General features: G+C 32.4%; 1 long non-coding RNA gene across 3 annotated transcripts; it reads left to right on the top strand.

The window, feature by feature from the left end:
- Positions 2,154 to 10,158, top strand: LOC109836753. 3 transcript variants are annotated; one of them, XR_002246084.1, is made up of 3 exons: positions 2,154 to 2,522; positions 2,969 to 3,033; positions 9,871 to 10,158. It is a non-coding gene; the product is annotated as an uncharacterized LOC109836753 (long non-coding RNA). The 3 variants fall into 3 exon arrangements; XR_002246083.1 differs by lacking the exon at positions 9,871 to 10,158 and adding an exon at positions 5,010 to 5,145; XR_002246082.1 differs by lacking the exon at positions 9,871 to 10,158 and adding an exon at positions 3,747 to 4,034.

Genomic DNA, 10,802 nt, shown 5'->3' with positions numbered 1-10,802 from the left:
TTGATCCTTTTGCACTGGAATGTTTATCTATAGAGCTTTGTCTTATGTATGTCTATATGGGGTTTTTTTATTAAAGACTGAGCCGACGGTTTTTTGAAGCCAGAAAAATATATGAATGGATGAGTAAATTAGAGGGTATATGCACTGTGATGCTTGTTTTGTGATTAAAAGGCTTGTTCTGCTTGAAATTTGGAGGTGTCTCGTGCAGGTTTGTGGAGAGTTCTATGATATCTGATGCTATATGTGATGCTGCGTGAAAAACTTGTTTATGTCTGTATCATAATGATAATAAGCTGTGTGTGTGTGTGGGTGGTGGTGGTGGTGGTGGGGGGGGGGGGGGGGGGGGCGGATGCACCGGACGGCAGAAGTTGAACTGAATATTACATTGTAGATTTCATGTGGAAGAATGTTGTTAATCTTCTTTTATCTTAAGCGTGAGATAAAAGCCCCTAAAATCTTGAGACTATTTGATTGCCTTTAAAAGTTCTTGGAAAAGAAAAACTTGCAAAAGAGGAGAGCTTTTGTATTGAAGAATTAAGAAAATTTTGTTTCATGTATTCAGAAACAATATATTTTGACTTACTAGATAAGTCAGACGTGAGATTAATAAGAATAATCCTAAATGGTTTAGGGGGATAATTTGATATGAATAGCTAAATATGCGGTCAAAGTCGCCACTTGCATAAAATTATAATGCACCGTCATCAAACAAAGGGGAAAATGGAGGGGTATGAGTTTGTTCAGTAGAAACCACATTTAAAACCATGTTTGCTATATCCACTACCAAACAGTAACTTTGGGAGTTGGATTGTCGAAAATGCCCTTTTGGACTTGGCCTGGTTTGGTTTGGGAGAAGGGCAATTTAGTCCTCACACACCCTCAAAGTTACTGTTTGGAAAAATTTGTAAGTGAAAAATTTTGGTTTGGGAGAAGGGCAATTTAGTCCTCACACACCCCCAAAGTTACTGTTTGGGAGTGTGAATAGTTGGACCCAAACCAAAACAAAGTGGTTCTATAAAAATCTATTTTTTTAAGTTCAATCAATACAAAAACCATCTTTAAAATGGGTTCTTATTTGAATTAATCGTTTTGACATATTTTCTGATGATAATTCGCATGAAATTTCCTAAACACCCTTAAGAACATATGTTTCAGCTAGGCCTGTCCATCCGGGCCGGCCGGGCCGGCCCGGCTCGACCCGGCCCGGAAATCCGGGCCCGGGCCGGGCAAAACCGGGACCCGGACCCGGATTTTTTTTATTTTTTTTTATTTTTTTCCAAAATTTTTTAATGTTATTTAACTTATAAATTATAAAAAAAAGACAAGAAAAATAACAAAAACAATAATTTTATTAATTACTTAAAATGACATAAATTACAAATAAGAAATGATAAAAACATATTCTTTATTAATAATTGATAAATCAGTTACAAATTACAAGTACAAATTTATTTTGGAATTAATCGCATCACAATAGATAAGTAAATCCCAACTAGGTTGGCACCTACTCACCTATATCACTATCATTTGCAGTTATTTCCAAAATAATTATTTACAAATTTTAAGCTAAGATATAAAAACTACAATCTATTCTTTATATCTATCTGCTAGTCCCAATTCTTCAAATTTATCTTCAATTCCAGCCATCCGATCGATGCCTTGCGTTCGCTTCCCGTACCTCCACCAATCTTGTAGGCACATCACCGCTTGTACAGTATACGGATCCAAGCATGTCTTGTGATCATCGATCAAACGACCTGCTGTGCTGAAGGCGGATTCCGAAGCTACCGTCGAAACCTGCACTGTTAGTAAGTCACGAACCATGGTGGAAAGTATAGGATATGAAACTGATCCATATACTTTCCACCATTGCAAAATATATATCTAAAGCATTTCCTTGACATCTAACTAAAGAAGCAGAAAAATATTCATCTATTTCAGAAACCTCCGATGATGACGATCCAAGTCCAGATCCACCAGTTAGCTCGGCTACCATTGCATACCTATCAAAACTTACACTTTTACCTCGGGCTCGGGATGAGCTCGAAGAAACCGAAGCTGCAGACTGTTGTGCAGCTACACCATGTCTAGCTGCATACTCATCATATAAGGTTTGAAAATAATTTCTAATAAGTAAATGATGAGTGGTAGCATTCAGGGTGGTTCCATCATCTAAGTCTATAACCTGTCCACCATACAATGACTGTAACAAACTTCGAAGGCTAATATCTGTAATAGTTATAGGTTTTATTGTTATATATATTAAAGAAAAAGTAAAAGAACTTTTATGCAAAAAGTTGTTGGAGGGTTATAATAGCAAAAAGGTCTTTATAAATATACAAAACCCTACCTTTTCCCGTCAGTCTCTTTTCCTCCTCCCGTCTGTGTTCCGCCACACTAAAAAAAAAAAGGGATTAAAAAAAAAGTGAAAAATCGAAGAAGAAGAGAAGAAGCACCGAAGTGGTGGAAGGGGACCTCGGAGTTAAGAAGAAGGCTGAGAAGATTTCCTCCCTCTTATTGGAGTAAGTATCTTTTTGGTAATTTGATCTATTGTCAATTATTAGTAGTTTTTATTGAAAAATAATAATAGTTAAGAAGAATACTCTTGTGATAGATGCTAGATGAGATGGATTACAGTTCAGATTGGATTTCATACTAGTCTTAATGTATGAGTGATATGAAGACTCATTACAGGTATTAGTTATATAAATTTTTTGGGGAATTATTTACAACAATGACGGAAGAAATCCAATATGAAATAATTAGTAGTCTCTATATCCTTACCACAAGAATTTTGAAGTGATATAACCACATTAGTATTAATTTTATAATGATGGAAAATCGTGGATGGTTAGTTTTTTTCTTCAGAAAATAGAATATGTAAGCATATCGACTATTAAGATAACTGAGAATGCATTACTTGGTCTGGAGTCTGGTATTTACATTATTATTTGTTTTTATTCTTTAGGGAATCCTAGAGGCTCCTCAAAAGCATCGTGAGAGTTGAACTTTGGATTATCAGTTCGTATTTTTGTAAGTGGTAAATTTATGCATTGTGCATTGCGTATTTTTCCTACAAAATGATAGTAAATATATGTGGATTTGTTTCCTGATGGATTATATCCTTCGTATGATTTACTGGTATATCATTCGTTGACTAGTTTGATTTTGTGATGCTCATGGATATTTGGTATAAGCTTATGCTTATTTTCTTTGTCAATTATGTCTTTTCATATAGTACTAGATTGAGATGCATATGTAGTTGATTGATTTTACTATTGGTTGGTCTTCGGCATTTTTGGTATAACATACTTGGTTATATGAACTTTGTTCATTTTTTTTTAAACATAGGCATCTCAAGTCAATATGCCGGTATATGTCGGATATAAGCAAGCTATTAAAACATGACTCAATGTGCCTCTATGAGGTTTTATTTTAGCGCTAAGAGCCCAAATTGGGTCTCACCGTCCCGGAACCACGGGCTTAATAATTGTGGGGTTTACCGAGTCAACCGAAGTATGAAGTGTTGACCGCATTGAGACGTAGCATGCTTATTTCTATTCCATGATTTCTAATTTTCTTAAATATTTGTATCAAATACTAGAGTTCATTAATGATTCTATATCATTCTTATATTTTGTTTATTTCTAGTTGTAATATTTTAGTTTTGCAAAACCAGTGTTTAATGTATGAATTTATCCACTTATTGAGTTGTGAACTCATTGTGTTATTTCTATTCTTTTCAGAGACTCGGGATTAGGTAGAATTGAGGATTGTCAAATTCTTAGAACGAAGCAAAGAATAATTCGAGATTGTTATTGTCTTCTAGGCAAAGGTTAAATAAAGTCTTTTATGTTTAGATGATGAATTGAGAGTTTGTAATAATGAGATTCTTTCTTTAGGTTGAGATTTATTTGGAGTTGAGGAATATTTATTTTTATCAAGTTAATTGGCTTAGTTGACTTTTGGGATTATAGAGAATATTTGTTGTTGGTTTTAGTTCAATGAAGAGATTTGTTTTAGTGTTCTTTTAATGAATGTATATTTTGGAGGATTTTTCACAGGTTTAGTCCGGCTCTAATATTCCTTTGAGGTTCGTAAATTGGGGTCGTGACAGAATGGTATCAGAGCTTAGGCTGTAGGTCCTACTTGTGTTTGGAGATGATATAAAAAAAATAAAAATAAAAAATATTGGATTTTTATGTGAAAAAAAAAATGGAAACTTGAATACTTATTTTGAAGTATGATCAAGGATGTAGGGTGAAATTGTTGGATCAAATGGTAACACAATATCAAAGTGATTTTTGAGGTATAGCCATAGATACTAACAAATATTTGGACATGAGTTCGTATGAGTTAAAGGTTCACTATGGGCAACATCATGAACGATTAGGATAGGCGATGATAATGTATATGCATTATATGGTTTTGTGCTATCATAATCAAAATTTTGCTATGGACAAATTATCCTCGTTATTTAAAGTTGTCCTCGTGATTTCATGAAAGATTTGGGAACATTGTCAATATGAGATGTGTGTCATACAATCTGATCAGAGAAAAAAAAATTAAGTACAAGAAGCATATTGACAAGAGGAAAGGAAATTAGTTAGAACTAAGGAAAGTCATAACTTTATCATTCATTGTTGTCATCGAAAGATGAATATGGTGATGGTGCCTCGAGTAGAAAGTTAAATATTGGCATTGTATTTTGGCTACTAAGGAGACACATATATTGCAGACATAGAAGGCTAAATGTTGATATTTGAGTTAGGGATTATGGAAAGATGCTTTCTTAAGATTCAAACATGATTGAGAGAACCGTGTCATAATAGAGTAAAATCTTTTGGTGGTTTATGAAAAATTAAGCTGGAGATAAAATAGGATTTGCACTATGAGTATGTGTTCGCGATAGGATTTGTGTAAGGACCATGAATTTTTGATATTGATTTAAATAATTTTCTGGTGTTTTAAATATTAAATTATTATTTGTTTTCTCTGGTGTACGTCAGACTTAGGAGAAGAACAGGTCCAGCTGGAAGATCGTCAGGAGCCAGAGAATTCTCAGTAGGAGCGCCTCGCAGACGGAGCAGAAGGAGTCGAAGCCTCTTCCTTGATGGTTCCAGTTTACTTTTGTAGTTCTTTCTATTTTCGCCTGATTGATGTATTTTGTATCTCTTCAGTATTCATTTGTTCAGATTTGTATAAGGGCATGTTTGACCCGAATTTTATGTCCTGGATGATATTCTATTTGTGATATGTAACTTTTCCATTCTGAGTTGTCATTATATTCTTGCTATGTGTGATCGGGGACCTGTGACTTCGTATTGTATTTATTTCCAGACGCTTAGCGTATTAGGTTGAGAAGAAGAGGTCTAGCACTTATCTCTTCTCAGTCTAATACGTCGCGGGCTTGTTCACGCTCCGATTCCCCGGTATTTTGGGAAGCGGGGCGTGACAATTTGAGATTATGATTGTTTGTCCTTAATAATTTGATCTTGAAGAGAAAATAGTAGAAGTGACAAATTGTTCTATATATAATCTATCATGGAAGTACGGAACCGTATAAAGTTGTGAAAATTATTTTGTAATAGATATTATAAAGTTTGTCTATTTGGTCTTATGACTCGTTGCATGAACTTTTGTTCTTAAGTTGTTTCGTTGATATTAATACCTCCAGATGTCCCGATGTTAGGCAAATAGGCAAATTAGTTTGATTGACCGGCAAGTGGAAAAGAATTAATTTTGAGTTGATGTTTTATTTTGAAGTCTGATCGAGGACAATATGAATATTATTGGATCAAATTTAGGTATAGAGGTATATGATTTTAGATTCATGGATTACATAATTCTTTTTGTTTAGATTTCCTAGAGACAAAGGAATTTGTTCAGCTTGGTTGGAGGCATATTTGACATATGTGACTCATGAAAATATTATCTGATAATATATGCTATCATGATAAGGAATATGCCAGGGATTAGTTATTAATGATTATTATGATTAAACTTTCATGCTAAATGTATTTATTTTTGGTGATGTTAGGTTGCGATGACACTTGATATAAGAGATTGTCATTTGAGATTTATAGAAAAGAAATTTGGTGGTTTATGTTGGGATGTTTTAGTAGATAGTATGTCAACTCAGTTGGTTAAATGATTATAGAAAATTCTATGTATGAATTCTAGTTAGAAACATAGAAATATATAGACTTTATAAATGTGGAAGACTATGAATGCTATTAGTTTAGATTTTCCAAGGAATTACACATATAGCTTGCGTAGCATAATACAGGGTAAAATATGTGGCTATTACTTAAATATTTGCCTATGTGCATAACTTGAATATTTCATAGATTAATGTTACTGATGATTGTTATTATGAGTTATGAAACTATTCCTTGATGACACCAACCAGATGACAATACATTGGTAGACTTCATAAATTTTGTTTGGTGAATGAGATAGTCTTATCATAACTGGATCAATTTGTAGTAGCCTCTTTGATGTTGTATGGATATTTTTCTAGAGTCGGCATGAGCAAAAGAATACCACATTATGATAGAGCTAAAATTTTTATATAAAGTTATTACATTTTGAATTTTGATTAAATATTGTTTCTTTTAGTTTGTTAATATATAGCTTTCAATGTCTCTGGACCTATGTTGAATGTGCGATTTATTTTTTTTAGTGTTCTAACAAGTGCAAGATAGAATACCATAAGTTGAAGGACACTCAAAAATGTTTTTGCAATGTTTGATATATGACAAATTTTTGCATAATTGAATAAATGTGTAGTTGTTGGAGAGTATTTCTTGCTTTTATACCCAATACATTATTTTGGTATAAGAATTTTGATGCTAGCCCACTTAGGTTTATGGGGTAGATGCTGAAAATGTATTAAGCTGTACCATATTATTTTCCCCTTCAGTCATCATGTAGCACATAGTGAAAACTTATGAAGTTATGACTTTGATAATAGCTCTCAATTGCTTTTAACGTACATTGAATAGGTGGTTTATCCTGAATGAGAAGTGCAAAAAAAAAAGCCTCTTGTGAAACAACTGATTTGTTTATGCACTTATTTCATGATCAATGGGTTTTATTAGTATAAAATAATTTTTATAAACCATTTTTGAATCATTCTTTACAAATGGGAATATATATGGATCTTGGAAGATTAAGTCATATGAGTCGTAAAGTTGAAGGTATTTACACTGATTATTAGTATCTTGTGAATTATATTAACCATGTAAGAGACATTGTATAAGAAGAAAATGGTCCAAACCAATGAAAGTTTATGACTTTAGTTTTGATTATCACCTTAGTCAGAGGAATGTAAAGGTAGATTTCTTGAGTGCAAAGTCAAATAATAGTATTTATATCTTAATTGCTAAGAAGAAAGATATATTGGAGGACTTGAATAGGCTAGATTTGATATTCAGATTTATGACTCTGCAATGATGTTTACTTATTTTAGAATTCAAATTATCTTGATCGAAAGGATTGTGACAGTACATTGTTGTGATATTTTGACAGTGGAAAATTATTTGAAGGTAAGAAAAGGTTCATGGTAAAGACTTTGTTGTTCACATTGGTGAGTTTAAATTCAAAATAGCCTATGTACCCTGAATGGTCCGAAGCTAAGGATAGAAATTTAGAAGTCAATCTCTTATTAATACAAGTTCTATTCAGACCGTACAAAGAGGTATAGAGATTTGTAAGAAGTATTCCGATTGATTTACATGAAGTATAGAATGCAGATTATGTCTTTGTGCTTGATGCATTAGCTTGTGAATGTTGAGCATTATAAGAATGTAGACCTTGTTTAACCTTTTTATATTTTTATGGCAATGAGAGTAGACAATCATGCATCTTTTCTGACTGGGTTTAGGAGTCCGAATAGTAATGATCATATATATTAAAGAGATGTGAGTTATGTTGAATACTAGTGACTATAATATCTAATAGAGAATTTAGGTTTCATTCCAAATGTGGGAAAACGTGAACAACACTTCAGAACAAAATTCAATTTGAGCTGTTATACTTAAAAACAGAAGAATAGTTGGAGAAGACTATATAAAGTGTGGGAGCATATCCTTTGTGATTACTGTTGGAACTTGAAAGGTAGATGGAAAGCATATTTTCCTTGCTATAGTTTTTCTATAACAATAGTCACCAATCTGGTACTTTTATGTTCGCTTAATAAAAAAATTTATTGGTGGAATATGTAAATATCTATTTACTGGTAACAAGTGAAAGAAAGAATGTTGTTCAATTATGAAATTGGGCATTGAATGTTTCAGTGTTGTAGTGTATTGGTGAACCTAATGATATCTTGGACTATGATGATGATATCTTGGACTATGATGAGTCTCTTCGGATGATAGAAAGTTCTACATATACGAAATAGTTTTTTTTTAATTTGAACTAAGAGGATTAAATATTGTGGTTCTAGTCAAGATTTTATGGAAAATTTATTGTTACCTATATGGAAGCATGAAACTACGATCAAGGAAAAAAATCGTAGTCGTTCGAGTACTTGAGAATAATCAAGTTTTGAGGACAAAACTTCTGTTAAGAGGGATAGTATGTAATAGTTATAGGTTTTATTGTTATATATATTAAAGAAAAAGTAAAAGAACTTTTATGCAAAAAGTTGTTGGAGGGTTATAATAGCAAAAAGGTCTTTATAAATATACAAAACCCTACCTTTTCCCGTCAGTCTCTTTTCCTCCTCCCGTCTGTGTTCCGCCACACTAAAAAAAAAAGGGATTAAAAAAAAAAGTGAAAAATCGAAGAAGAAGAGAAGAAGCACCGAAGTGGTGGAAGGGGACCTCGGAGTTAAGAAGAAGGCTGAGAAGATTTCCTCCCTCTTATTGGAGTAAGTATCTTTTTGGTAATTTGATCTATTATCAATTATTAGTAGTTTTTATTGAAAAATAATAATAGTTAAGAAGAATACTCTTGTGATAGATGCTAGATGAGATGGATTACAGTTCAGATTGGATTTCATACTAGTCTTAATGTATGAGTGATATGAAGACTCATTACAGGTATTAGTTATATAAATTTTTTGGGGAATTATTTACAACAATGACGGAAGAAATCCAATATGAAATAATTAGTAGTCTATATCCTTACCACAAGAATTTTGAAGTGATATAACCACATTAGTATTAATTTTATAATGATGGAAAATCGTGGATGGTTAGTTTTTTTCTTCAGAAAATAGAATATGTAAGCATATCGACTATTAAGATAACTGAGAATGCATTACTTGGTCTGGAGTCTGGTATTTACATTATTATTTGTTTTTATTCTTTAGGGAATTTATTTTCTTTGTCAATTATGTCTTTTCATATAGTACTAGATTGAGATGCATATGTAGTTGATTGATTTCACTATTGGTTGGTCTTCGGCATTTTTGGTATAACATACTTGGTTATATGAACTTTGTTCATTTTTTTTTTAAACATAGGCATCTCAAGTCAATATACCGGTATATGTCGGATATAAGCAAGCTATTAAAACAGGACTCAATGTGCCTCCATGAGGTTTTATTTTAGCGCTAAGAGCCCAAATTGGGTCTCATCGTCCCGGAACCACGGGCTTAATAATTGTGGGGTTTACCGAGTCAACCGGAGTATGAAGTGTTGACCGCATTGAGACGTAGCATGCTTATTTCTATTCCATGATTTCTAATTTTCTTAAATATTTGTATCAAATACTAGAGTTCATTAATGATTCTATATCATTCTTATATTTTGTTTATTTCTAGTTGTAATATTTTAGTTTTGCAAAACCAGTGTTTAATGTATGAATTTATCCACTTATTGAGTTGTGAACTCATTGTGTTATTTCTATTCTTTTCAGAGACTCGGGATTAGGTGGAATTGAGGATTGTCAAATTCTTAGAACGAAGCAAAGAATAATTCGAGATTGTTATTGTCTTCTAGGCGAAGGTTAAATAAAGTCTTTAATGTTTAGATGATGAATTGAGAGTTTGTAATAATGAGATTCTTTCTTTAGGTTGAGATTTATTTGGAGTTGAGGAATATTTATTTTTATCAAGTTAATTGGCTTAGTTGACTTTTGGGATTATAGAGAATATTTGTTGTTGGTTTTAGTTCAATGAAGAGATTTGTTTTAGTGTTCTTTTAATGAATGTATATTTTGGAGGACTTTTCACAGGTTTAGTCCGGCTCTAATATTCCTTTGAGGTTCGGAAATTGGGGTCGTGACAGAATGGTATCAGAGATTAGGCTGTAGGTCCTAGTTGTGTTTGGAGATGATATAAAAAAAATAAAAATAAAAAATATTGGATTTTTATGTGAAAAAAAAAATGGAAACTTGAATACTTATTTTGAAGTATGATCAAGGATGTAGGGTGAAATTGTTGGATCAAATGGTAACACAATATCAAAGTGATTTTTGAGGTATAGCCATAGATACTAACAAATATTTGGACATGAGTTCGTATGAGTTAAAGGTTCACTATGGGCAACATCATGAACGATTAGGATAGGCGATGATAATGCATAGGTCCAAAAGTAGCATCCAAACGATATTTATCAAAAAAATTTTGAATATTTAAAATTTGTAAAGCAACTAAAGTAATGGTTGGATAATAACAGCCAGATAATAACATGGTAGCATCATAAAAAACTTATAACATTTCATTTAAATTACATATAACTGTCCATTCATCTTCAGTTATTCCATAAGTGCTATCAGAACTAGAACTAGAAGCATAATAGTTTATAAAATCAGTTATAATGTTTTTATATTCTATTGCTACACTTAAT

The sequence above is a fragment of the Asparagus officinalis genome, chromosome 4 (assembly GCF_001876935.1).
Source record: "Asparagus officinalis chromosome 4, Aspof.V1, whole genome shotgun sequence".
Taxonomy (NCBI): Eukaryota; Viridiplantae; Streptophyta; class Magnoliopsida; order Asparagales; family Asparagaceae; genus Asparagus; species Asparagus officinalis.
This window is presented reverse-complemented; position numbering and strand designations above follow the sequence as displayed.